The sequence below is a fragment of the Scyliorhinus canicula genome, chromosome 4, assembly GCF_902713615.1.
Source record: "Scyliorhinus canicula chromosome 4, sScyCan1.1, whole genome shotgun sequence".
Classification (NCBI taxonomy): domain Eukaryota; kingdom Metazoa; phylum Chordata; class Chondrichthyes; order Carcharhiniformes; family Scyliorhinidae; genus Scyliorhinus; species Scyliorhinus canicula.
In genome coordinates this window covers 220,305,449-220,332,955 of record NC_052149.1, presented here as the reverse complement: position 1 = coordinate 220,332,955, position 27,507 = coordinate 220,305,449, and the positions used below count along the sequence as shown (strand labels likewise).

At 47.9% G+C, this 27,507-nt stretch overlaps 1 long non-coding RNA gene across 5 annotated transcripts in view; it reads left to right on the top strand.

Annotated features, from left to right (window-relative positions):
* Positions 1-27,507, top strand: part of LOC119965385 — a 160,160-nt gene that overhangs the window by 46,312 nt on the left and 86,341 nt on the right. For 2 of the 5 annotated variants that reach the window (XR_005460504.1, XR_005460503.1), the window contains exon 3: positions 25,265-25,384. The exons of the other annotated variants lie outside the window; for them this stretch is intronic. This is a non-coding gene — a long non-coding RNA (uncharacterized LOC119965385). The remainder of the gene's footprint in view (positions 1-25,264; positions 25,385-27,507) is intronic. 5 annotated transcript variants of the gene reach the window in all.

The following is a 27,507-nucleotide window of genomic DNA, read 5'->3' as shown; positions in this document are numbered from 1 at the left end:
CGATACCTCTGATGCCTCAATGGTGGTTTCCTTGGAGCTCTCCGAGGTGGTCTCTTGGGTGGCAGGGGTGTGGGGGTGACCCTGGATGGCATAGCTCCATCTGGTGGAGATCCTGTGGGAGAATGGACATGTGGTCAGTGAGCGGGAGGAACCACTCGTCTAACGTGAACAACTCACTTTAAACAGGTAATCTTGGTGAAGGGGTAGTGGATCTTCACCTCTGCGGTACAAGCCAATGGTTCTCTCCTCGGTGAACCCGAAGGTCTTCAGGGCTTGTCCCTCATAGCGGGTGAGACCTTGAATTTCCGGGGTTACGCCCCCTATATTGGCCCTTTCCCATTTATTATGGGCTATATTCTCCTGTGGATACAAAGAAAGGGCATTGTGAGCTGCACGCTTGATGGGGCAGGAGGGGTCTATGCAAGGTGGCATGTGTGGGCACCACTCCTGGGTATGCAGGTGTTGGGCTGGTGAGTGCCAGGGCATACTGGGGCACAAGTTCGGTCATATGCTTGGGGGGCAGTGTGCCAGCTGCCGACCTGTTGCAGGGAGGGGAGGTGGTGGAGATCAGGCGGGACTGATGCCAGGAGGCCAGAGTTAACTTAGCCTTGCAGCTCGGTGGAGGTCATTGGTCTTCTTCCAACATTGTACAGCCTCCCTCCTGGTCACACTGCCCAAACTGAAAGCCACTGCCTCTGCCACCCAGGTGCCATTGGTGGTCCTATTACTTTCCCCTGACACCCGCGGGGCAACAGGGGGCCCGTCTCGCCTCCACGGCGTCCAGCAGCCTGGCCAGTTCGGCATCCCTGAAGCATGGAGAAGCTCCACATGGTGCCATGGTCATTTGTTGCCTGGCAGTGAGTCCGTTTATGAGCAGCTCCCTCTTGTTAGCAGGGAGCTGTCAGCCTGGTTCCGCTGAATCAGTTGGCGGGGTTGCCAGTTGCGCCACGAAACTCTTGGCGATCATTTTCGGCAATAAATGCAGTTAAATTTGGGCTGCGGTCTCGTTGGCTCGATGTCGGGAAGCACCCAGGAAGTCGTGCCCGATATAACACTTTCAACTTTTTAAATCGCATCCAACACCTCTGAATTATTAGACCAGGCTATTGGATTAGGTCAATCCAGAATTACTGGTTACTAAGCCTGACAAATGGGGTGGGGGTTGTATTGTGTGGCGGGATCTGAAATTCTGCATTTGGGGCTTGTCCCTGAATCATGTTAATGGCCTTATTGGGAAGTAGTATTTGACCTGTACCCTGGGGACATTGACACTGTCCAATGCCAGGGCATAGTTAAACCATGCATAATTCTTTCATTCGTGGGATGTGGATGTTCTTTCTTACCCAACCCTTTTGCCCTTGAGACGGTGGTGGGGAGCGACCCCCTTGAACGTCAGCGTCCATGTGGTGTAGGTACACCCACAATGATGTTAGAGAGGGAGTTCCAGAATTTTGACCCAGCGACAATGAAGTTGAGATTGTGTGAGGCTTCGGGGGACCTTGCAGTGGATGCTGTTCCCATGCATCTTCTGCCCTTGTTTTTCTAATGGTAGTTTGTGGGTTCGGGAGGTGCTGTAGAAGGAGCCTTGGTGAGTTCCTGCAGTGCATCTTGTAGATGATACAAAGTGTGCCACTCTGCCTTGGTGGTTGAAGGAATGAGTATTTGTGAAAGGGGTGCCAATAAAGAAGGTTGCTTTATCCTGGATGATGTCAAGATTCTTGAGAGTATTATTAAAGTGGCACTAATCCAGGCAAGCGGAGGGTATTCCATCACACTCCAGACTTGTACCTCGTGGATGGTGAATAGGGTTTGGGGAGTCAGGAGGTGACTTACTATAGAATTCAGGTTCATAGAATCCATACAGTGCAGAAGGAGGCCATTTGGCCAATTGAGTATGCACTGACCCACTGAAAGGGCACCCTACCTAGGCCCATTCCCCCGCCTTATCCCAGTAACCCCATCTAATCTGCACACCGTTGGAGACAAAGGGACAATTTAGCATAGTCAATCCGCCCACCTTGCACATCCTTGGACTGTGGGAGGAAACCAAAGCACCTGGAAGTAACCCACACAGGCACGGGGAGAATGATCAAACTCTACACCGTCACCCAAGATCTTAATTCAATGCGTCCCCTGGTGATTTGAGATAGCAGTGCTAACCACTGTGCAACTGTGCCACCCAGAATGCCAAGCCTCTGACCAATTCTTGTAGCCACAGCATTTAAACAGCTGGTCCAGTTCAGTTTCTGGTCAGTGGCAATCCCTAACATGTTGATAGTGGGGGAATTCAGTGATGGTAATGTCATTGAATGTTAGGGCGAGATGGTTGAAGGTGGTGATTGCCTTGTGTGACTTGAATGTTACTTGCCTCTCTTCAGCCCAAGCCTGAATGTTGTCCAGTTCTTGCTGCACATGGTATTATGGGCCAGGGTTTTGAGAACCCCAAAGTGTATCATGGAGTTCACCTGACCCACAAATGTTAATAGATTTTGGTTATGGGGAGCACAAGGGCCACTCTACAGGTGTGGTGCAACAGAGATCTAAAGTACTTTTAAAACAAAACAATGTTTATTATTTGAATCCAGTTAACATTTTATAAACACAGTAAACATTTTAGCAACTATCATCTGAAATACTTCCCCCAAAGAATACAGTACTCTATAAGTAACCCTTAATCTTTCCCAGCAACATCCATAAGACAAATACCCTCTTGAACAAAGACAGCAGATTTGAATTCTCTACTGAGAGCAGTTATCACTTATAAATGAGCAAGTGATCTGAAGACATTATTTTCATGCAGAGAAAGATCCAAATTACACCTTGTTTGGCTGGATGCAGCTCCAACTCGGAAAACAAAACTAAACACACACGGTAGCTGCCAGACCAAAAACAAAAGTAAAAACAGACAGATAGCCCAGCTCCACCCACACTCTTACATAACTGCAGCTATTTGATAAACACCAATTTCTTAAAGGTACTCCCACATGACAATGGACACAGGCTGCTTTAAAATCTGAGGAGTCGCGAATGGTGCTGAACATAGTGCAAACATCAGAGAACACCCTTGATTATGACCTTATGATGAAGAGAAGGTGAAGCAGCTGAAGATGGATGGGCCTAGGATACTCTCCTGAGGAATTCCTGCTGCTCTATTCTGGGACTGAGATGATTGACCTCTAACAATCACAACCATCTTCATTTGTGTTAAATATAACTCCACCCAGTGGAGCGTTTTCCCCCTCATTTCCATTGACACCAGATTGAACGTTGCGTAATCATCAACAAATATCCCTTCCTCTGACCTCATGATGTACTGAAGGTCATTGGTGAAGCAGCTGAATATGGTTGGGCCCTGGACACTACCTGGAAGAACTCCTGTAGTAACGTCCTGCGGCTGAGATGAGTCCTCCATCCACTGTAACCATTTTTCTCATTGACTCCAGTTTTACTAGGGCTCCTTAATGTCACACTAAGTTGAATGCTGCTTTGATGTCAAAGGTAGTCACTCTCACCTTATTTCTTGAGTTCAGCTCTTTTGCCCATGTTTGAACTGAGTCTGTAATGGGGTTAGCAGCCGAGCAGCTGAACCCAAACTGAGCATCAGTGAGCAGTTTATTACTGAATAAATTCCACTTGATAGCACTTGTTGGTGACACCTTCCATCACTTTGCTGATAATCTTTTTTTTCATAAATTCCGAGTACCCAATTGTTTTTTTTAAGGGGCAATTTAGCGTGGTGATGCGGCAGTAATTGGCCGGGTTGGATTTGTCCTGCTTTTTGGGGACATGTAATTGCACACCTGCTGCACCATGTAGGTAAAATTCACAGCTTCAATCTCCGCCAAAGGATTAGCTTCCCAAATAATTCTGGATACAATGGACTGGGCTAATTACTCATGGACTGCAAACTGATCCCCAGTAAATATCCTTCAATATCTTTGTGAAAGTTAATACAATGAAATAACTGCTATCTGTTTGTACTTTCCAGCTGCCACCATGCTGAATGCGTAACTGCATGACGGCAACAAAAAAAAGAATAACAACATTACATCTCAGAAATTGAACATTGCAAATTTAGAACATTATGGCACATTTCCCACTTGGGTAGACGAAACACTTATTGTGGATATTAATGACTGCCAATCATTTAATGTGACTTTCAGCTGGATAATTTTGTGAGACTTGTCAAGATTTTCAAAACTTGAATGCACGTATGAATATTGAATACATTCCCACATAGGGGGCAGCAGGGTAGCATGGTGGTTAGCATAAATGCTTCACAGCTCCAGGGTCCCAGGTTCGATTCCCGGCTGGGTCACTGTCTGTGTGGAGTCTGCACGTCCTCCCCCTGTGTGCGTGGGTTTCCTCCGGGTGCTCCGGTTTCCTCCCACAGTCCAAAGATGTGCGGGTTAGGTGGATTGGCCATGCTAAACTGCCCGTAGTGTCCTAATAAAAGTAAGGTTGGGTTACGGGTATAGGGTGGATACGTGGGTTGAGTAGGGTGATCATGGCTCGGCACAACATTGAGGGCCGAAGGGCCTGTTCTGTGCTGTACTGTTCTATGTTCTATGTTCTATCTCACAAGAGTCATAAAACCGCACAGCGCTCCCAACTGTAGGTAAAATGGGGAACAATGATTTGGATAACACTGCTGTTTTAGTATAAATCGCAATATAAAGATTGCTGCTCATTTTATGGCGTGACTGCTGGGCTAAACTAGGAGAAATTAGACACCCTTACACTTCTGTCGTTATAAATAATCAGAAGAATATTTTTGTAATATAGATAGTTTTGCAAAAGGTACAGCTCTACTTTTTTGTAATGCTAGCTTACTACTGATGGTTGGCTATCAGCACCTTCCCACCCACACGTATCCACACCAGGTCCTTATAAAACTGTAGGCGGTCAGGCGCTGAAATGGCAGCTCCCCTGCCATTTTTAAAATAAATAATTAACGGGCAGTTGAGCTTGTTACCAATTTAATTGAATAGAGTATTATGCTGTCCATAATACAGTTGGCGTGGGATGGCAGCGGGAGTGAGAAGGTCTTGTTTTTGAAACTTTGCGAGAAAGGCAGGAATGAAGGAGGGCACTTCATTCAGGGATCCCCGCACATCAGGGTCATACCCCTCCAAGATTTTACTCCACCTTTTTTCTGTCCTTCATGGCCTCAAAAGCACCCATTCCCCCTCCTTCACCACCTCTTCCAGGGGCCCCACTCCCATCCCATTTAAAACACCTAACCTAGCTGGGTCTGGACACAACGCTGAGTGCATATATATAGGCAATAAACTGCACCCCTCCATTCGATGACAGCGTCCAGTATTTTCCAGTGCAGGTTCGGAAAACACACTTTTTGGTTTCTTTGTTGATTTCTAATTGAAAAGTTTCCTGGTCACTTTCTTCATCCTGGTTTGCAGACAGGTCCATACCTTGCCAGATAGCAACATGCCTGCCATTTGCAGCCTTGAGGCCCACCTGTGGATGGCTTTACTCCAGAACAACGAGTTCATCCTTTCCCACCTTGGTGTTTTTGCCTGCCTTCATAGTGCCATGGAGCCTGTTTGTAGTCCTTGCAATTCCCACTTGTTATAACCCTATATGAGGGCCAGCGACCTGCACTCTCAGAGTCCCTGTGACATCACCTGAGTATGATTTACCCAGATGAAGGGGGTAGGGCTAAACCCCTACCCACTTTTCCTTGGACTGCTGGGACATAAATACCCGGCTTGAGTGTGGGTCGGGTGTTGGAGACCCTTCGGGGTGCAAGAGGTGGAAATAGTAAGGAGAATAAATCAAAACTTTTCTTTAGTCATTGCTTCTGAGTGGTCGCTTGCCTGAGACTTTACACCACTACTCAGTTCTGGTGCTGTGACTGCCAGAGGTGCAGGCCAATCAGATTGCCTGTCAGCTATTGAGGACGGAACAGTCTCCCACTGAGGGGTAGAAGTCCCCTTCTCCGCTCATTTAGCCCAATCGCCCCTTGCCTTATTGCTGTGGGGCAAGATTCCAATTCCGATTGCCTGGTGTCCAATACAGGTGGGGAGGAATATGGTGGGAAAAATGCTTCTCCCCCCTACCCCAGTTAAATTCAGCCCTGAATTTCCTTTACAAAAGCTTAAAATAGATAATATTCCATCCACTTGAGATTGCTCTGTAATGATGATTGCTTCACATTATACTGCCACAAATTCTATCGTAATTAGATAAATTAATTCATTGCTGAATCATACAACATTCTTTTATTTGCATGACACTGATGCAGTTGAATAATTTATACATTGACCAATGACCTGTGAACCTTTGAGCAAAACAAATCCGATTGCATACTTAGTAAAAATTGGCATTAAACTATTGTTTAAGTTATTTATAATATTTTTATAAAACACATCTGAATCATCAGTAGTATGATTGTGCTATTATTGAGCAAATCCTGACTACACACCATTCATGGCCACCTACTCCACAGCTGTTACCAAGCTCATTTCCGTTTTTAGACCCATCACCTGCTCCTTTCAACCCAATTACTCACCAGTCAGCACTTCTTAGGCCAACGATTGCCAACATGTCGAGTGTCTCCTTTTCTCTGTGCATTATCCATTACCCAAAGCAGCTGTCACCACCCCATCTTGAAAAAAAACCTTCTCCATCAATCCTGCTGCAAGGGTCTGAAATAGCATCAAATTCCATGCCCACCAAGCCCTATTTTTGAATTTCTTGACATGCTGCCCAAACCACAAGGACCACCTGGACCAAAGCCATCAACATAATCCTACTCGCCTGTCATCATCCTTCTTCATCCTCCTCCTTTCACTTCTCGCATACCTGGATGATGAAGAGAGTAGGGGAGATTGTGGTGTAGTGATAACTTCACTATGCTGGTAATCAAGAGGCCCAGGCAAATGCTCTGGGGACATGGGTTCAAATCCCACCATGGCAACTGGTGGAATTTATATTCATTTAATAAATCTGGAACTGAAAGCTGGTCTCAGTAATGGTGATGTGACAGTGATCATTAATTATTGAAAAAATGCTTCTGGTTCACTAATGCACATAGTCATATACTACAGAAAGGGACCCTTCGGCCCATCATCTCTGCACTAGCTATCAAGCACCTATCCTGCCCATTAACTTAAATCTCTGTGCCCTGATTATTGAACCCCCCACCCCCCCCCCCCCCCCCCCCCCCCACACACACACACACACACTACTACTAAGGGAAAAGGTTTCTTCCTATCCATGCCCTTCATAATTTTGTACACTTCAACCCAGGTCCCCCTCAGCCTTCTCTGCTCTAAGAAGAACAACCCCAGCCTAACAAGCATCTCTTCATAACTGAAACGCTCCAGCACAGACAACATCCTGGTGAATCTCCTCTGCACCCTTTCTACCGCAATCACATTGGTCCTATACTGTAGTGTGATGACCAGAACTGCACATCGTACTCTAGCTGTGGTCCGACGAGCGTTTTATACAGCTCCATCCTAATCCTCCTGCTCTTATTTCTTTTTTTTATTGTTCATAAAATGTGGATTTTGCTGCCTGGGCCAGCATTTATTGCCCATCCCTGAGGGCAGTTAAGAATCAACCACATTGTTGTGGATCTGGAGCCACATATAGGCTACACTGGACCAGACTGGGTAAGGATGACAGATTTCCTTCCCTAACAAACATTAGTGAACCAGATGGATTTTTACTGCAATCAACAACAGTTTCATGGTTATCATGAGGCTTTCTTGTCCGACCCCTCACAACTTTGAATACCTCTTTCAGATCTCTTCTCAGCCTTCTTTTCTCTGAAGAAAACAGTCTAAGTTTCTCCAATCTATCTTCATAACTGAAGTTCCTCATCCCTGGAACCATTCTTGCGGATCTTTCCTGCACCCTCTCTAATGCCTTCACACCTTTCCCTAAAGTATGGCTCCCTGAACTGGACGCAATACTCCAGCTGAGGGCAAGCTAGTGACTTGTGTAAGTCACTTGTATCAGGGGTTGGACAGAGTAGATGGGGAGAAACCGTTCCCACTTGAGAAAAGGATCATGAACAAGATACAGATTTAATGTATTTGGCAAAAGAAGCAAAGGCGATATGAGGAAGAGCTTTTGTTCGCAGTGGGTGATCTGGAATGCACTGCCTCAGAGTATGGTGGAGGCAGGTTCAACTGAAGAATTCAAAGGGAATTAAAGGAAGAATGTGCATGATTATGGAGAGAAGTGAGCGATTGGTATGGGGTGAGTTGCTCAGTCGGAGAGCCAGTGCAGACAAGATTAACCAAATGACCTCCTTCTGCACCATAACAAATCTATGATTCTGTGAAATGGATGTGAGACGTTCGTTGATTAATGGGCAAGTTAGCAAATTGTTTATTATTCACACCCATAGCTCAGTCACTTGGATAAGTTCAATATAACCACTTTGCTCTTGTACTCTATGCCATATAAATATAATTTATTAACTACACTCTCAAGCTCTCCTTCTACCTTCATTGGCTGAAGCACATACACATCCTGGTCCCTCTGCTCCTGCACACCCTGGGCGCGATTCTCCGACCCCCACGCCGGGTGGGAGAATTGCGGGAGGGCCGGGTGAATCACGCCATGCTGCCCTGGCACCCCCACGCGATTCTCCCACCCCCCCCCCCAAATGGCGTGTCGTGTTTTGCGACAGGCCGTTCGGAGAATCGCTGCTCACCGTTTCTAACGGCGACCGCCGATTCTCTGGCCCAGATGGGCCGAGCGGCCTGCCGAACCCTACCGGTTCACGCTGGCGCCAACCACACCTGGTCGCTGCTGGCATGAACATCCCGCGTGTGGGGCTTGTGGGGGCAGAGGGAGGATTGAGCACCACGTGCGTGCTCAGGAGGTGTCTGGCCCGTGATCGGTACCCACCGATCATCGCGCCGGCGTCTCTAAAAGACGCACTCTTTTCCCTCCGCCGTCTTGCAAGATCAAGCCGCCATGTCTTGCTGAGCAGCGGAGGGGAAGACGACAACCGCGCATGCGCGGCTGATGTCACTTAGGCGCCGCCGGCCACGTCATTCCGGGCGCGCCGCTTTGACGCAAGCGTCAAGGCCCGGCGCGCAAAATTCACGCGCCGCCGCTCCTAGCCCCCTGGCCGGGGGGGGGAATAGGGGGCGAGGAGCAGCCTCCGACGCCGGAGTGAAACACTCCGGGTTTCACTCCGGCGTCGGCTGTTTGTCTCCCTTTGGGAGAATTGCGCCCCCTTTCTTTTTATTGTAAAACCCTGATTCTATGTTCTGGCTGACAACAGAAAGAAGGAAAAAAAAATACAATGGGACTAGCTAAATAGAGAAGCTTTTTGAAATAGGTTGCTGTTCAGGCAGTTTGTTTCGAGAGGAAGCTGTAAGACAGTGATGGCACCCAAGTCTTGTGAGTGGGCCGCGTGAGTGGCCCTCCTTCATCTCAGTGGGCCATAAGATTGAAATCAGGCTTGTTCACTAACTGAGAGCCTTGAATAAGGTTGAATGAAGTTAATATACTCCGAATAGTTCATAACACATTTTAGAAAATGCTTAATCATTCATATATTAACAGAACTGTCACCAACTTCAAGTGGCAAAAACAGAAGAAATATTTATGTTTGATTGGCTGTCGAGGGAGTTTATAATAATAATCTTTATTAGTGTCTCAAGTAGACTTGCATTAACACTGCATTGAAGTTACTGTGAAAATCCCCCAGCCGCCACATTCCAACGCCTGTTCGGGTACACTGAGGGAGAATTCAGAATGTCCAATTCACCTAACAAGCATGTCTTTCAGGACTTGTGAGAGGAAACCGGAGCGCCCGGACGAAACCCACGCAGACACAGGGAGAACGTGCAGACTCTGCACGGACAGGGCCCAATCCAGGAATCGAACCTAGAACCCTGTTGCTGTAAAGCAACAGTGCTAACCACTGTGCTACCATGCCGCCTAGTTGTGGGCAATCAGCATGTACCTCACTTCACTTACCCTTGCTTTACGTGCATATCACTAAAATCATACAGGTAGGAAAAAAGCTACGCAGATGGAAACCAGGAATGTGGCAACTTTGTGCTCGGCCAGCAGTCAACAAAATGTCTTATGGGCCTCACTCAGAACCCTAATGGGCCGCATGTGGTCCCTGGACAGCAGATTGCCCACCGCTGTCGGTGATTGTTGTAAGAGCTTGCACTAAGACTAAGAGGTTACAGGTGCTGGAGGGACAGTTGACAGGTATCCTCAAGCAAGATAACCCCAGTGAGCAAGTGTGGCCTTTACTTTACTTTATTATTATATGAAAGTAAGTAGTATTGTTTGATTGAAGTGATTCCGGCCTCAATTGCTGTTATTTGTGTGTTGAATGTGCTGTGAATTAAGACAGGTTATCGATTTGTAACCGGCCTTGATTCATTAATCATAGCTGAGCCCACTGATGAACCATCAATCGAACGCGAGACGAGTTGCTGTACAAAAGTTAGGCTTTAATAAGCTAGAAGTTAGCCCTGCGGTCGACTGCAGTAAATGGACGACCGCCGGGCGTTCTGACTATTTATACCTCGGTATGGAGGCGTGGTTAACTCAGCCTCTCAACCAATCGGAGAGCCGTCACATGACTAGTCTCAACCAATCGGTCGAGAGGCACATGACCGACCAGGGCCAATGGTAAGCCAGTGTTCTGCACCAATGGCAGACAGCTATGCAAATCATACCACCACATCCACCCCTTGCGGAGAAAGAAGCGGGGGGGGGATCAACGAGAGCCGGGGGGGGGGGGGGGGGGGGGGGGGGGGAGAGAACTGGTGGTATGAGTAGCAGCCAGAGAAGGGAGAGAGAAAAAAAAATTATCTTATTTTTTATTACATTTTTTTTTGGCTTCCCACTGGCCCGGACAATTAACAATAGTACAAAAAGTCCCACAAGGTCCATGGAGTTGTGGTAATTTAAATCAATTCGATCAGTCTTTTCGTGGCCCGTGACGTTCTGGCAGACCGCCGCGGTGGAGTAGGTGACATCGGTTCAGCCAATGGTGGTGGTTTCGCTGACGTCCTGGAGTCTGGGAGCGATGGTCCTTGAACAGTCTTCGTCACCCGAGCTGGCTGTGGAGACGCCATGGATGGGAAAGGGGTGGCCAGGGTGGGGCGCTGGGGGAAAAAAATTAGGGGGTGTCTGTGGTGAAGGGGGGGAAGGCCGCACGCCGGCGGGTGCCATGTCCCGGAGGGAGACCGTGTCCTGCCGACCGTCGGGGTACTCCACATACGCATATTGCGGGTTAGCGTGGAGTAAATGGAATTGTTCCACCAACGGGTCGGACTTGTGCACCCGCACATGCTTCCGGAGCAAGATGGGTCCGGGGGCGGCCAGCCACGTCGGGAGAGGGGATCTGAAGGACGACTTCCTGGGGAAAACAAGAAGACGTTCATGAAGTGTCTGATTTGTTGCGGTACAGAGGAGTGAGCGGATAGAATGTAGGGCATCGGGGATAACCTCTTGCCATCGGGAAATAGGGAGACCTCTGGACCGGAGGGCCAGTAGTATGGTCTTCCAGATGGTACCATTCTCCCGCTCGACCTGCCCGTTACCCCGAGGGTTATAGCTGGTCGTCCTGCTAGAGGCAATGCCCCTGTTGAGCAGGAATTGCGCAGCTCATTGCTCATAAAGGAGGACCCCCGATCGCTGTGTATGTACGCGGGGTAGCCGAACAGGGAGAAGATGGAGAGCAGGGCCTTAATGACGGTCGATGTGGTCATGTCGGGGCAGGGAATGGCGAAGGGGAAGCGGGAGTATTCATCGATTACCGCCAGGAAGTAAATGTTGCGGTTGTTAGAGGGAAGGGGCCCCTTGAAGTCAATGCTGAGACGTTCGAAGGGGCGGGATGCTCTGATCAGATGTGCGCTCGGGGTGGTAGAAGTGCGGCTTACACTCTGCGCAGATGTGGCAGTCACGGGTTACTGTCCTGACTTCCGCGATGGAGAAAGGCAGGTTGCGGGCCTTAATGAAATGGTAGAAACGGGTCACCCCTAGATGGCAGAGGTCCGCGTGGAGGGAGCGGAGGCGGTCTATCTGCGCGCTGGCGCAGGTACCGCGGGACAGAGCATCAGGAGTCTCATTGAGCTTCCCAGGACAATACAAGATCTCATAGTTGTACGTGGACAACTCGATCCGCCACCGTAAGATCTTGTCATTCTTAATCTTGCCCCTTTGTGCATTATCAAACATGAAGGCTACTGACCGTTGGTTTGTGACGGCCAAATAGTGCCGCCAATGTCGCACTGCTTCGACTATGGCCTGGGCTTCCTTTTCCACAGAGGGGTGGCGGAGTTCGGAAGCCTGGAGGGTTCTGGAGAAGAAGGCCACGGGTCTGCCCGCTTGGTTCAGGGTGGCCGACAGAGCTACTTCTGATGCGTCGCTCTCGACCTGGAAGGGGAGGGACTCGTCGATGGCGCGCATCGTGGCCTTTGCGATGTCCGCTTTGATGCGGTTAAAGGCCTGGCAGGCCTCTGTCGACGGCGGGAAGGTCGTGGTTTGAATGAGGGGACGGGCCTTGTCAGCGTAATTGGGAACCCATTGGGCGTAGTAAGCGAAGAAACCCAGGCAGCGTTTGAGGGATTTGAGGGTATTGGGGAGAGGGAGTTCCATCAGGGGACGCATGCGTTCGGGGTCGGTTGATGGTATGGCTATTTTTCTTCAGTATTTACAAACGAGAGGGGCCATATTGTTGGAGAGGACAGTGTGAAACAGACTGATAAGCTCGAGGAGATACTTGTTAGGAAGGAAGATGTGTTGGGCGTTTTGAAAAACCTGAGGATAGACAAGTCCCCCGGGCCTGACGGGATATATCCAAGGATTCTATGGGAAGCAAGAAATGAAATTGCAGAGCCGTTGGCAATGATCTTTTCGTCCTCGCTGTCAACAGGGGTGGTACCAGAGGATTGGAGAGTGGCGAATGTCGTGCCCCTGTTCAAAAAAGGAAATAGGGAAAACCCAGGGAATTACAGGCCAGTTAGTCTTACTTCGGTGGTAGGCAAAGTAATGGAAAGGGTACTTAGGGATAGGATTTCTGAGCATCTGGAAAGGCACTGCTTGATTAGGGATAGTCAGCACGGATTTGTGAGGGGTAGGTCTTGCCTCACAAGTCTTATTGAATTCTTTGAGGAGGTGACCAAGCATGTGGATGAAGATAAAGCAGTGGATGTAGTGTAAATGGATTTTAGTAAGGCATTTGATAAGGTTCCCCATGGTAGGCTTATGCAGAAAGTAAGGAGGCATGGGATAGTGGGAAATTTGGCCAGTTGGATAACAAACTGGCTAACCGATAGAAGACAGAGAGTGGTGGTGGATGGCAAATATTCAGCCTGGAGCCCAGTTATCAGTGGCGTACCGCAGGGATCAGTTCTGGGTCCTCTGCTGTTTGTGATTTTCATTAACGACTTGGATGAGGGAGTTGAAGGGTGGGTCAGTAAATTTGCAGACAATACGAAGATTGGTGGAGTTGTGGATAGTGAGGAGGGCTGTTGTCGGCTTCAAAGAGACATAGATAGAATGCAGAGCTGGGCTGAGAAGTGGCAGATGGAGTTTAACCCTGACAAGTGTGAGGTTGTCCATTTTGGAAGGACAAATATGAATGCGGAATACAGGGTTAACGGTAGGGTTCTTGGCAATGTGGAGGAGCAGAGAGATCTTGGGGTCTATGTTCATAGATCTTTGAAAGTTGCCACTCAAGTGGATAGAGCTGTGAAGAAGGCCTATGTGTGCTAGCGTTCATTAGCAGAGGGATTGAATTTAAGAGCCATAGATAGAGTACATAGAACAGTACAGCACAGAACAGGCCCTTCGGCCCTCGATGTTGTGCCGAGCAATGATCACCCTACTTAAACCCACGTAACCTGTATACCCGTAACCCAATAATCCCCCCCATTAACCTTACACTACGGGCAATTTAGCATGGCCAATCCACCTAACCCGCACATCCTTGGACTGTGGGAGGAAACCGGAGCACCCGGAGGAAACCCACGCACACACGGGGAGGACGTGCAGACTCCATACAGACAGTGACCCAGCCGGGAATCGAACCTGGGACCCTGGAGCTGTGAAGCATTGATGCTAACCACCATGCTACCGTGAGGCCCATGAGGTGAGGTGATGATGCAGCTGTACAAAACCTTGGTCAGGCCACATTTGGAGTACTGTGTGCAGTTCTGGTCACCTCATTTTAGGAAGGATGTGGAAGCTTTGGAAAAGGTGCAAAGGAGATTTACCAGGATGTTGCCTGGAATGGAGAGTAGGTCATATGAGGAAAGGTTGAGGGTGCTAGGCCTTTTCTCATTAGAACGGAGAAGGATGAGGGGCGACTTGATAGAGGTTTATAAGATGATCAGGGGAATAGATAGAGTAGACAGTCAGAGACTTTTCCCCCGGGTGGAACACACCATTACAAGGGGACATAAATTTAAGATAAATGGTGGAAGATATAGAGGGGATGTCAGAGGTAGGTTCTTTACCCAGAGAGTAGTGGGGGCATGGAATGCACTGCCTGTGGAAGTAGTTGAGTCGGAAAAGGTAGGGACCTTCAAGCGGCTATTGGATAGGTACTTGGATTAGGGTAGAATAATGGAGTGTAGGTTAACTTCTTAAGGGCAGCACGGTAGCATTGTGGATAGCACAATTGCTTCACAGCTCCAGGGTCCCAAGTTCGATTTCGACTTGGGTCACTGTCTGTGTGGAGTCTGCACATCCTCCCCGTGACTGCGTGGGTTTCCTCCGGGTACTCCGGTTTCCTCCCACAGTCCAAAGATGTGCAGGTTGGGTGGATTGGCCATGAAAAATTGTCCAAAATTCTATGATTAACCTAGGACAAAAGTTCGGCGCAACATCGTGGGCCGAAGGGCCTGTTCTGTGCTGTATTTCTCTATCTATCTATCTATAGTTGATGACCATCCGGTTTTTCTCCCCAGTCCGGACATACAGCACTTGGGCTCGCCAGGGACTGTTGCTGCCCTCGATGACCCCTTCCTTCAGCAACCTCTGGACCTCGGACCTGATGAAGGACCAGTCCTGGGGGATGTACCGTCTGCTCCGTGTTGCGACGGGTTTGCAATCGGGGGTGAGATTAGCAAACAAGGAGGGGGGTCCACTTTGAGGGACGCGAGGCTGCAGACAGTGAGGGGGGGTATAGGGCCGCCGAATTGGAAGGTCAAGCTCTGCAGGTTACACTGGAAGTCCGGTCCTAGGAGTGCCGGTGCGCAAAGGTCAGGGAGGACAAGGAGTTTGTAATTTTAAAAAACCTTCCCTTGGACCGTGAGGTCCGCGGTGCAGCAGCCGGTGATGCGGACGGAGTGCGAACCTGAGACTAACCCGATTTTGTGTTTTACAGGATGGACAGGGAGCGCGCAGCGTCTTACCGTGGTAGGGTGAACAAAGGTTTCCGTGCTCCCGGAGTCCAGCAGGCAGTCGGTCTTGTGGCCGTTGAGGTGGATCAGCGTTGTCGTTTTGGCGAGCATGCGTGGTCGTGACTGGTCGAGTTGAATGGCCGCGAGCCGTGGAGAAGCGTCATCGTCGCAGTCGTCGTCGGCCAAGTAGGTGCTGGAAGAACCTTGCGTGCCAGTCCCGGAAGGTGGTGCCCAGGATCCGCACGTGGAGTCGGGATCCCAAGATGGCGGCGCCCAGGACCCGCACGTGAATTCGGGGCCCCAAGTTGGCGGCGCCCAGGCCCCCTATGTGGAGTCGGGGCCCCAAGATGGTGACACCCAGGACCCGTACGTGGAGTCGGCGCCCCAAGATGGCGGCGCCTGCGGGCCCCTCGTGGTTGCTGGGGGCGGGGTTAGCGGTGCCGGCGGGCTGATCGGAGCGGCTGAGAGCGGGGGCAGAGTGGCGCGCAGGCCAGGCACAGGGGCCCGGGGGCGGCGAGGAGAGAGTTGCGTGGTGCGCTGGAGGGGCCCGGAAGGGCCCGGAGGAGAGGGGGAGGCGCGCAGGCCGGGCGCAGGGTCCCGGAGGCGGGCGGGGGGGGGGGGGGGGGGGGCGGGGGGGGGAGGGGGGGGGGAGAGATCGGCGCGGCGTCCTGGAGGGGCGAGCAAGGGCCCGGAGGGGGGGATCCCCGGTTGCTGCGCGGTACAGCAGCGACCGATTTGGCCTGGCAGACGGAGGAGAAGTGGCCCTTCTTCCTGCAGCTCTTACAGAGGGCGGAGCGGGCTGGGCAGCGTGGGCGATGGTGTTTCGTGAACCCTCAAAAATAGCAGCGGGGCCCCGTGGACTTGTCGGGGCGTCCCGCGGCGCAGGCCTGAGGGAGGTCGGGAGCGGCGGATGGCGGTGGGGAAGCATGCCAGGAGGCCCAGGGTGGTGCAGCGCGGCTGGGGACATAGGCGCGGGCGTTTAAATCGGCGACCTCCAGGGAGGTGGAGAGAGTCCGTGCCTCAGTTAAGCTGAGGGGCCCGGAAGCATCCGCTGGCGGATAGTGGGGGACTGCATCCCTGCCACGTAAGCATCTCTGATCAGCAGTTCCATGTGCTCCGTGGCTGAAACCTGGAGGCAGGAGCAATACCTCCCCTGGACAGCGAGGGCCTGGTAAAATTGGTCTAATGACTCACCGGGCAGCTGTTGTCTGGTGGCCAGCAGATGTTGGGCGAATACTCTGTTGACTGGTTTAAGAAACTGTCCATTCAGCTTAAGCATGGCCGCATCGTAATCTTTCTCTTCCCTGGTCATCGCGTAGGCTGCCGTGCCCACGCTGGAGTGGAGGATGTGAAGCTTCTGTGCCATGGTGGGGGGGCTGTTTGGAGACACCAGGTATCCTTCGAGACAAGCCAGCCAATGTTATAAAATTTCTGAAGCGTTCTGAGTTTGCGGGCTGATGCGGAGGCATTCGGGCTTGATTCGGAGCTCCATCTTCAAAATTCTAGCTTATTAAATTAATGAACCATCAATCGAACGCGAGACGAGTTGCTGAACAAAAGTTAGGCTTTAATAAGCTAGAAGTTAGCCCTGCGGTCGACTACAGTAAATGGACGACCGCCGGGCGTTCTGACTATTTATACCTCGGTATGGAGTCGTGGTTATCTCAGCCTCTCGACCAATCGGAGAGCCGTCACATGACTGGTCTTAACCAATCGGTCGAGAGGCACATGACCGACCAGGACCAATGGTAAGCCGGTGTTCTGCACCAATGGCAGACAGCTATGCAAATCATACCACCATACCCACCTTTTCAGTTTATATCACAGTTTTATACATAGGTATATCATGCCCAGGACAGTCATGAAGATATTACAAATTTTAAATCTATATTCTTTCAAAATGGACCGAACAGGTTTTAAGATGGCTGACAAGATATCATGTGACTTTGGCATTATTGACTCCTGACAAAACTGAAACTCGAGTAAATACCTCATTAAGTTGTGAACAGTCCCGGCCATTTGTAAAACATACACATACTTTTGATGAACTGTAAATAACACATATCAGCCAACTCATTGTCCTGAACTACAGAGCCATCAAAACTGATTGTCCCATTCATGAAAGGCATTCAGAGGATAATTTGAAATGAATGGGTCACTAATTTAAGATGAACTTCACTGTCTCAAAAGTCTCAATGTGAAAGGCTAAATCACAAAGAGAAAGAAAGCATTTGCAAGGCCTAGAAGACTGAGAACAGACGGAGCCCTTGAAGGGCTAAAAGGGGTCAGAAGAAGTTGTTGGCGAACTGTATTAAGGAGAATCCCAAGGCATTTTATATGTATGTAAAGAGCACGAGGGTAGCCAGGGAAAGAGTTGGCCCACTCAAGGACAGAGGACGGAATCTATGTGTGGCGCCTCAGGAAGTGGGCGAGATACTAAAGGAGTACTTTGCATCAGTATTCATCAAAGAGAAGGACTTGGTGATGATGAGCCGAGGGAAGGGTGTGTGGATATTCTGGATCATGCCGATATCAAAAAGGAGGAGTTGTTGGGCGTCTTAAAAGGCATTAGGCAGATAGGTCCCCAGGGCCTGATGGGGATCTACCCCAGAATACTGAGGGAGGCAAGGGAGGAAATTGCGGGGGCCTTACCAGAAATCTTTGTATCCTCGTTGGCTACAGGTGAGGTTGCAGAGGACTGGAGATCAGCCAATGTTATTCCACCACAGACCCAATATGTGCACAAACTGGGATTAAACAGGGCTGTGTCATCGTACCAATGCACAATTTTCCTTGCAGTAACACTCCACCCCCATCACCCTGAAGCACCCCGCTGGAGTGGAGCTAACCTACCGGACAAGCGGGAAACTGTTCAACCACCGATGCCCCAAGGCCAGAACCAAGACCATGCCAAATGCTGTCATCGAGCTGTAGTATGAAGATGACGCCTGTGTGTGCGTAAATTCAGGGCCCAAGCTACAAAACATTGTCAACGCATCCACCAAGGCACATGAGAGCATGGGCCTCAGACTAAACATCCAGAAAGCAAGGGTTCGCCACCAGCCCACTCCTGCCACACAAAACTTCTCCCAACCTCATTGTCCACTATGAGCCCATGGACAATGTGAGTAATTTCCCATACCTCGGGTGCCTCCTCTCGTTGCGAGCAGATATTGATAACAAAATCCAACATCGACTCCAATGTGCCACTGCAGTCTTTGGATTCCTGAGGAACAGTGTTCAAAAACCAAGACCTCCAACCCAGCACCAAGCTCATTGTTTACAGAGCAGCAATGGTCCCCGCCCTCCTGTATGCATCAGAAACATGGACAAAGTACAGCAACTCCTTGGAGAGATATCACCAGCACTGCCTCCGCAAAATCCTGCAAATCCACTGACAGGATCAGCGTACCAACATGAGCGTCCTCTCCCAGGCCAATGTCCCCAGTAACGAGGCATTGGTCATACTCGGCCAGCTATGATGGATCACATTGCCCGCATGCCTGACACAAGACTCCTGAAACTAGTGCTCTTACTCCGAGCTCCACAATAGCAAGAGATCACTAGGAGGACAGAGGAAATGCTAGAAGGACACTCTGAAAGCCTTCCTGAATAAATGCAACATCCCCACCGATATGTTGGAATCACTTGCCTTAGAACGCACAAACTGGAGAAAAAGCATCTGCGAGGGCGGCAATCGCCTATAGCGTCGTAGGGTGAAGCACGCGGAGGCCAAGCGTAAACAGCGGAAGTGGAACGCAGAATCCAGAGTGTCCCACCCACCTCATCAAACACCACCCACTAAACCTGTGGCAGAGTCTGTGGATCCAGCATGAGACTATTCAGCCACCGCAGAACCCACCTCCCCGGAATGGAAGCAAGTCATCCTCGACACTGAGGGACTGCCCAAGATGAAGAAGACATCATTTGCATTAGTAGCGATGTAGAAGGGGGCAGGGTATCCCAGCTGGGCAGAGCTCCTTGCCTGCGAAGCTGCTAGTTAGATGATAAACAGCAGACAGAGCAATCCAGCAAGACAATATTATTTGTTCCACAAGTCAGAGACCCATATTGTATGACTCTTACTTCCCCACCAGGAACTTGTATCTGTCATCTGGATGCCAAAGACTGTTAAATGTCTCAGACATTATGAATTGAAAAGAAAGTTTTGGGGCTTTTGTCTTGACAAAGTTTGGTTTATTGAATGCAGCTTGCACACTGTGGCTGTCAGAGAATTTGGAGGTCAGATGCCAATGGTTAAATGCTGAGTGGAAATCAGTGGCACACACATAGGTGATGCCTGAATGGTTATAATTGTGTGAGTAGTTAGGCTCCAGTTATGTTAATTAAGTTACAGCTGAACAACCTCAGCTGCAATGGGTTGATGAATACTGACATGTCTTTCCATTTGCCTTGCACTTGTCAATAATCCGCCACCAGAGGCACCCCCCCCCCCCCCCCCCCACAGATTTGAAGTGATCCGTCAGTCCGTGATGACTATCCACTGCACGGCCCAGGCTTCCCTTCCCTCTGTGAGGCATTTCCAAGAAGCCCGTGACCCACAGGAACGGTGATTTTCACACCTGATAAGGAGACATTTCTTCACCCAAAGAGTGGTGAGCCTGTGGAATTCAGTACCACAGGAATTAGACATTGAATACATTCAAGAGGTGACTCGATATGGCACTTGAGGTAAATGGGATGAAGGGTTATGGGGAGAAAGCAGAATTAGGCTATTGAATTGGCCGATCAGCCATGATCGTGATGAATGGCGAGTAGGGTCAAAGGGCGGAATGGCCTCCTCCTGCTCCTACCTTCTATGTTTCTATGTTTCTAACAGACTTCCCCGCAATCCCCCTTAGCCACCCCTCCCCCCCACCCCCAGTACCCTTGAATCTTTCTCCAGTATCCTTCTAGTGTTACCCAGCATTCCCCAACTAGGCTCCCGGTCCCGTGGAGTCAGATGCCCCTGGTACTCTGCAGTCTACCCAACTCACAGTACCCTCCCAGAATTACCCCAATCTCCTCCAACTAGGTCCCTGGTACCCTGGAGTCATCGTTCCCGCCAATACGCTGAAATCTCCCTCTGGTCTCCCCTGGCTAGGCCCCCAGTACCCTCCCAGTATTAGCCCGGTCTCCCTCCAGTAAAAGACTGCTCAACCCCAGTCATGCCTGGTCACTCCCAAGTCAACCCTGGTGACCCTCGAGTCAAGCCTAGTAACCTAGGCTGGTCACCCCAGAGCCAAGGCCGATTACGACCTTGGGTGACTGTGGAGTCTGCACGTTCTCATTGTGTCTGTGTGGGTTTCCTCCGGGTGCTCCAGTTTCCTCACCAGTCCAAATATTGTCAGATTAGGTGGATTGGCCATGCTAAATTGCCCCTTAGTGTCCTAAGGTTAGGTGGGGTTACAGGATGTGGTGGGGTGCACTTTCGGAGGGTGGGTGCAGACTTGAAGGGCCGAATGGCCTCCTTCTGCACTGTAGGTATTACATGATTCTATGATCCATAGATTCTGAGAAACCATGAATGAAGTGAGGTTCCTCATGTTGCATGGCGGGATGTGCTGTCATCCACTGACGGTGGGAGGGGATGACCAGGCCAGCACTAAACCTCTTGTGATGTTTTCTATTCCTGCCGCCAAACCTACCCGATACTAACGGGAGTGGACAATTCCAGCAGCCATTGTTGGAGTCAGATTATGATCTCATAAAATGGCGGAGCTCAGCAATGATCTCACTGAGTGGCGGAGCAGGCTCAAAGGGCCAGATGGCCTACTTCTGCTCCTAGTTCTTATGTTTTTATATACTCCCTCAGGGCAGTGCGAAGAGTGATAATCAGATGGGTCAAAGTAAGGTTGACATCTCTCCATCTTTCAGCTGTCACAGCAGAAGGTTATTTCAGTAGAATTGAGGAGATCTGAGGGTATGTTGCCTGACACACGGCACAGTGTTGAGGGATACGGGACGTACATTAAGATGGCATTTTATTTTTTTGGCCTCCCATTATTTCCAAACATGTCTGATGTGCGCAGTGCACAGTGGGATGCATCCACTGAATGATTTAAGTCCAAAATTTGTGCCCTGTGATTGGAGGGAGTTTCATTAATTTTCACAGACTTACATCTGTTCTCTCAACATTTGAGCTTTTCGATTCAATTGAGTCACAGCTTCCTCTGACAGATTAGTAATTTAATTACTTTCTTCTGGATTACAGAGCCCAGGCAGCAGCAGAAACTGTTTTTATTATTGTGCTTCAGTGCTCAACAATCTTGTGTCCAGTAAAATTATGATCCCCTTTTAGGTCAGGTTTGACTCTATTGCAACCACACGCCTTTGTTTAGTAATTAGGGAGCAGTGGGTCTAATTTATTCTTATCGAGCCATTTCATCAAATTTTGACGATTAATTCAGATGGTTTACTGCATAAAATACCTACAAAAGGTGTATCGGAGGAACTATTCAATGGGAAAAAACCTATTTGAGTTTCATTTGATTTGTTCCCCAGCACCTCAGTTTCTTTCCACTTTTACTGAACCTCTTATCTGAAGGCATGGTCCAGAGTTAGCTTTGGATTTTATGCTTCCACCTTGCCCCCCACAGTGTGTTTTGCGATGGCAGAGACAGCCCACCATTGGTCGATGCCGGGATCTTCAAGTCCTGCCACTGTCAACAGGGTTTCCATTTGTTTGCGCCCTCTGCTGCCTGCCGGGCGAAGTGGTGTAATGGTATTGGCACTGGACTAGTAATCTAGAGACCCCGGGTAATGCTCTGGGGGACACTGGTTCAAATCCCACCAAGGCAGATGGTGGAATTTGAATTCAATAAAATAAACTGGTGTTAAAAGACTAATCACGACCCTGAACCATTGTCGATTGTTTAAAAACCATCTGGTTCACTGATGTCCTTTAGGGAAAGAAATCTGTTGCCTAAACTGGTTCGGCCTACATGTGACTCAGTAATGTGGTTGACTCTTAAATGCCCTCAGGGATGGGCAACAAATTTGCCCACATCTGATGAGCGAACACAGAAAAAAAGAAACCCCACCTGCTGCAACAACCAGAAATTCCACCCTAGGTCTCTGTACTCTTTCTTTTCAATTTTTCTTTTTCTGTTGCACATTATGCACTCACCATGGCGATGCGAATTTAGTGAATGAAGTTGAGGTGAGCTGTTGTGTTACAGAGCAACGGGCACTCTGTCATTTGTTGAGAATCTGTGCCTTTTGTTCTTCAAATTCTTGCCACCTGAGCCCAAAGGTTCATACATTGAAGGAAGAATTAGTCTTTCCGATATAGTATTACCAATTTGGCTTGGATTTATTCCTGGACTTTCGATTACTACCTTCAACTGCCTCACCGCCACATTGTCACCATTGGTCAACTGCCATGGTCAGCTTTATAAGGCACCACTTTCTCAAGTTCATTGGAGAACGAACAAAATCGCCTTCATCCAACTGGATGATTTTTGACTGTCAGCCAAACTACAGGGTTTTCCCAGCTGCAATATTTTTGTAACTAGTAAACCAAATTGATTTATTTCTTTTAAAATTCCCCTATTTTCTTCGCCTCTGTGGTTGCTCACAGCAGTTCCCTGGAGATTGACTGTTAGTTCAGGGAAACTAGGACAAGCCTGAAGGGTTGACAACCCTATGTTTAGAGTCCCAGTGCATGCTTAATATTGGACCATCAGCCCTGTTCATCAGGGAACCTAAGAGTTGGGAATGGGAACAGACCATATGGCCTCTTGAACCTGGTCTGCTATTCAATAAAATCCACTTTTCCCACTATCCCCATGTCCCTGAGTCCCATAGATCTATCGATCTGAGTCTTGAATATGTTATTTCTTCCTGCTCTGGGGTATCTATTCAAATGTTTGATGTTCTGTGAGCTGTGTATCTCTCTTGAAAGAGAAATGGAGCTAGTTCGGCAGATGTTTTGATTTCACAGTTCTGTTCAACATTGATTCCTATAGACATAGTGAGCATAAAACAGCACTATTCTTTATTCCTAAGCTGTAAAAGATGAATTTGTTAGAGCTGTATTTCTAGCTCAGATCTATATTTAACTGTGAAATCAATCTCTGGTGTGGTATAAGCCATGTATATCTGTTTGGGCTAGTTCATACACAATATCTAATGCAGATGGATTTGGTACAGTCATGGCATATGGTGACTGTGTTGTTCTATCAAGCAAACTGGAATAAAAATGGAGGAAACTACCTTTTGTTTTGTTGAAAGAAAGAAACATGCTGTCAAAGATTTTCATCTTGTCCTCATCAGGACATGTACACAAGAATACCAATTGCAAGGGGGACAAGAATTTATACTACATGAAAAGAGAGTGCTGAGTGGTTGGAAAGTGGACTCTGATTGATAGGAGCATCGCCATGGAGAATGCATCAGGGAGCAATTAACTTCCAAGATTTGTTTAAATTTAAACCAGGCAAGTCGACTGGTTTTAACTTCCAGGCTTTTGTTTAAATTCATGTTCTGTGATTGGGCAGCACTTGCTAAACAATCCTGATTGTTCTGAGAATTACACTGACAACCAATTTAGGGTTATCAATTGGGCTCACAGTGTGGCTCACTATGTGTGTTAAAATCTACATCTATTCACACACAGGGCCCTGTCCTTTGCAGACAGAAGGGCATGTTCAGGCATTGCATCTTATTACAACTAAATAAAAGCTTTGGGGTCAACTATTTCCTGATTCATTCCCCATGGCAATGCTTTGACCAATCTGACTCAAATTGCCTGGTTTGAATTTAATCAAATCTTGACAGTTAACTATTCCCTGGTGCATTCTCTACAGCAATGCCTCGCCCAACCAGAGTCGACTTGGTCAACCAATCAGCACTCTCTTTTCATACAGTATAAATTGTTCATCTCTTCAGAATTGGTGCTCTTGGGTATCTGTCCCGATGATTGCAATCCAAAAACCATTTTTTTTTAAGCAATCAAGTTCTGCATTTTTTTAGTAAGGAAAAGAAAGTAAGCATATATTATTGGTTTAAAAATTGTTAAGACAGCAGGGACAGCATGAGATGTATCCAAGAATTCCGGCGGAAGTGAGGGTGTAAATTGTAGAGGGTTGCTGTCTGACGACTGGAGAATTACAAATGTTACACCTCGTTCAAAAAAGGGTGTAAAGGTAAGCCCAGCAATTAAAGCCAGTCAGCTTAACTTCAGTGGTGGGGAATCCTCTAGAAACTCGGGACAAGAATAAAAGTCCTGTGAACAAATACAGGTTAATTAACGAAAGCCAGAATGGATTTCTGAAAGGAAAATCACATTTAACTAACTTGTTAGAGAGAGCAGCACAGTGGTGCATTGGTTAGCACTGCTGCCTCACGGCGCCAAGGTCCCAGGTTTGATCCCGGCTCTTGGTCACTGTCCGTGTGGAGTTTGCACATTCTCCCCGTGTTTGCGTGGGTTTCGCCCCCCACAAACCTGCAGGGTAGGTGGATTGGCCACGTTAAATTATCCCTTAATTGGAAAAAAAAATGAATTGGGCACACTAAATTTATTTTTAAAAAAATAACCCGTGAGCAAAATCATAGCTCATGGAATAAAATGGACAGTAGCAACATGGATACATTATTGGCTGAATGAAACAGAGCGTTGTGGTTAAAGGATGTTTTTCGGTTTCTAATGGAGTTCCCCAGCAGGGATTAGCAGGGACCCTTATTTTTCCTGATATGTATTAACAACTTAGACCTTGGTGTCCAGGGCACAATTTCAAAGTTTGTGAATGAAAGAAAACTTGGGAGTTATTGCGAACTGTGAGGAGGATAATATAGAACTTCAAAAGGACATAGACAAGTTTGTGGAATGAGAAAGTATGTGGCAGATGAGCTGCAGAGAAATGTGATGTGATTAATTTGTCATTGAATCATAGAATTTACAGTGCAGAAGGAGGCCATTCGACCCACCGAGCATGTATCAGCCCTTGGAAAGAACACCGCATTTCAGCCCACGCCTCCCTATCCCCTTAACCCGTAACAATATGAAGACAAAGGTAAGATTCTGAAGTGGGTTGAGTTAAGTAAATGGTGAAAAAGTTGGAAAATCGAGTATAATGTGGGAAAATGTGAAGTTCATTTTGGGAGGGAGAACAAAAGAACAGAGTACTATTTAAATGAAGAAAAGCTGCAGAAAGCTGCAACACAAAGAGATTTGGGGGGTACTTGTGCATGAAACACAGAAAGCTAGCACACAGGTGCATCTGGTAATCAGGAAATCTAATTGAATGGTGGCCCTTATTTCAAGGGGGTTGGAGTATAAGGGTCGGGAAGTCTTGCTGCAACTATACAAGGGACTGGTGAGACCACATCTGGAGTAGTGTGAGCAGTTTTGGTCCCCTTATTGAAAGAGGATATTATTTCATTAGAGGCGGTTCAGAGAAGGTTCACTAGGATGATCCCAGGTATGGAGGGATTGTCTTATGAGTGAAGGTTAAACAGGTTGGGACTCTACTCATTGGAATTCAAATGAATGAGAGGTGATCTCATTGAAACAAATTGGATTCTTAAGGGTAAATACTGAGAAGATGTTTCCCATCATGGGAGAGTCCAGGACCAGAGGACATGGTCTCAGAATAAAGGGGTGCCAATGAAAGACTGAGAAATCTCTCAGAGAACTGAGAGTTTTTGGAACTCGCTGCCAGAGAGCGATGGGGGCAGAGTTCTTGTTTGTATTTAAGGCTGAGATAGATAGATCCTTGACCAGTAATGGAATCAAGGGTTATGGGGAAAGGGCAGTAAGTGGATGTGAGGACTGTTGGATGAACCATAATCCTATTGAATGGCGGAGTAGGCTCAAGGGGCTGAGCAGCCCACTCCATTTTCTTATGGTCCTATGGACCTCGGTGCATATGTGCATAAGTCACTGAAGTTAGCAGACAGGTTTTGAGTGGTTGTTCAAGCATCCTAGACTTTATTATTGGGGGTATAGAGTACCAGAGCAAGGGGGTTATGTTGCTAAGTAACTATTCCTGCCTCAGATGGAGACTCCGTGCCCAGTTTTGGGCGCCACATTTTAATGTTACGATCTCAGTTGGTGTTATAATTGGATGGGAAGATTCCAGAATCTTGGCTCAAAAGACAGTAAATTTAACTTTTAATAAAATGTGGAGTCACAAGACCGCTAATTAGTTTTAGCAGCAAGAATAAATAACATGAAAAACTTGGATTATGATACAATGCACCTTTACTCCATCCTTAGCTTAACAAATACCCACAGATTTTAAGATTATCATGGATTATGAAGTATACTTTAAACTACAACAGTCTCAGTAACATACAAAGTCCATTTTAAGCACACAAGATAACTGTGGGAAAATACATACACTGTTCTGAACCCAAGTTAGTGTCTGTGAACTTTTCCTCAGAATCCTCCCAGATGATTGTCACATGAAAGTTAATAAACTTCACTCCAAAAAACACACTTTAAAATCTTCTTTCACAACACTGTTTTCCATTCGCAATTTCCAGTCCGAGATTCAGTCAACGTTTTCCAACTGACTCTTTTAACCAAAGCTTCCACTCCACTTTTAACAGCGGATCCAGTTCAGCATTTTACACTAACCCCTTTTGGATTTAGTTCTCTTGACTGCTATAAAAATTGTTCACAACTGCTTTAACTCTCACATTCCATACTGTATTAAAATGGCATCAGACCTTTGATTTACCTCTGAAGTCTGCTATCCACTTTAAGTCTGATTACTCCAATTGTCTTTATTAAGTTCACAGCATCACAGAACCATTAGCACACTGGAGGCCATTTAGCCCATCCTGTCTGTACCAGCTCTCCGAGAGAGTATTTCCCTTAGTGCTAGTTCATAACACTTTATTTAATCGTCCTTGATTGCTTCTGAACAATACCTTGGTCTCTGTTCTCCTAACTTGGCATCTTCGATGCCCTTTCTGTCCCAAGTCCCTGGTTATTTGGACTGTAACTTGTTCTTTAGGAAGCCTAATTCTTTGAAAAACCCTTGTCCTGTCCAGCATCTCCTCGCAGAGTTCAGAGAAGTTCACTTCCTAATGTCCTGTCTCCAAGATATCCAGCTGAAACTAAAACTTAAAAAAGCTGTTATTAAACTTTAACGTGCCTCCAGTTGCTAAGCAACACCCAACAGCTTAT